At 42.3% G+C, this 1697-nt stretch overlaps 1 pseudogene; it reads left to right on the forward strand.

Annotated features, from left to right (window-relative positions):
• Positions 1 to 360: 360 nt before the first annotated feature.
• On the forward strand, positions 361 to 1697 carry LOC145128813 (dirigent protein 24 pseudogene; annotated as a pseudogene).

Genomic DNA, 1697 nt, shown 5'->3' on the forward strand with positions numbered 1-1697 from the left:
TGTCTTATTTAAACTAAGTTAACCAAATCATGAATAACAGTTTTTTTAGATTGCAAGATGTTGTATATGTTGTAATTACAAGATTATACAAATAATGAACAAGAAAATTGAAATATTGTAATTGATTTTTTTTTTGTTTTAATATATGTTATTAGAAAATCTGAAAATACTACTGTATTATCTTAATAATTAGCATGCCTTTTTCCTTTTTCTGTTATTTATTAACGTATACAAACTTTTAAGTAGGCAACATATGGTTATTAAAGTAGTTGTTGACCCAAAACAAAACACCCACCATTTGTGAACCAAACAACTCCATCCATCTCATCAACTCCATCACACGACCCTCTATATGTGCCCCCATATGCACACACTCCTCTTCATCAACTACACACATCTTCCCTTTCTAACAAAAAACACCACCACCCAATGGCGATTCTCAAGTTATCCGCTTCTACCATTCTCAAAACTACAATTTGCATCTTCTTGCTAGCCATTTCTCTAGAATGTTCCAGTGGGGCCCGAATTCTCATAGATACAACAGACGATGACACAACATCTATCGCACCTGCGATCCCACTCCCTACTAATCAGCCCGAAACGACTAGTGGTCCAATAGACGAGGATGACACCCCTGACGAAGACCCAACACCTACATTACCAAGTGGTCAGATTCCTGCCACTGTGGCACCTGCGCCAGCAGTGGGTCCCACTGTCCCACTACCAACTAAAGTAGTACCTATTGTGGCGGCGCCAGTGGCCACTCCTGTTGGCGTAGGCGCTACGACAACAGGAGGTTCAGGTGCCGCTGGTGGTGCCACCGTAGGTGCAGAACACCCGACTTTGAGTTTCTTTATGCACGATGTCATGGGAGGGTCTCATGCTACAAGCAGGGTGGTCACCGGAATCATAGCCAGTTCAAACGCTAACGCTGTTCCATTCTCAACACCAAACAGCCAAGTGTTCCCGATCACCGGTGGAGTCCCGTTGAACAACATCAACGGTATAGTCAACAACAATAACCTCCCTTTCTTAGCCGGTTTCAATGGCAACAACCCCAACAATCCAAATTCCAACACCGTTCTCCAAAACACCGGGAACAACAACGTTGTCAATGGAGGAAACAACCAACCATTTGTTACAGCCGGTCAACTGCCAGCTGGCATAACACTTGAACAACTCATGTTCGGGTCGATCACTGTTATTGACAATGAGTTAACCGAAGGCCATGAGCTCGGGACAGGTGTCATCGGTCAGGGTCAAGGTTTTTATCTTGCAAGCTCATTGGATGGAAGTAGTCATACATTTGCACTCACGACATTGTTTCATGGTAGTGATCATGAGGTTGATGATACGATTAGCTTTTTTGGGGTTCATCGGACAGCTTCTGAGATATCACATATTGCGGTGATTGGTGGGACCGGGAAGTATGAGGAGGCTAAAGGGTATGCGACCATTGAGAGTTTGCCACAGGTGGATGAACACACTACCGATGGTGTCGAAACCGTTGTCCATGTTAATGTCTACCTTACTACAGTATAGATGAATATCGCCTTCTGTTTAAGTTTGTATTATGTGATTCTAGGTTGTGATTGAAGCACTTTCTGTTTCATTTGTTGTATCTTGGAGTGATTTGTAATCAAAACGTGTATTTGTCGATTTTCAAAATTTATCATATTGAGCATCGTTTTTATCTA

This window comes from Lactuca virosa, chromosome 8 (genome assembly GCF_052849685.1).
Source record: "Lactuca virosa cultivar CGN04683 chromosome 8, Lactuca_virosa_CGN04683_v6, whole genome shotgun sequence".
NCBI lineage: Eukaryota > Viridiplantae > Streptophyta > Magnoliopsida > Asterales > Asteraceae > Lactuca > Lactuca virosa.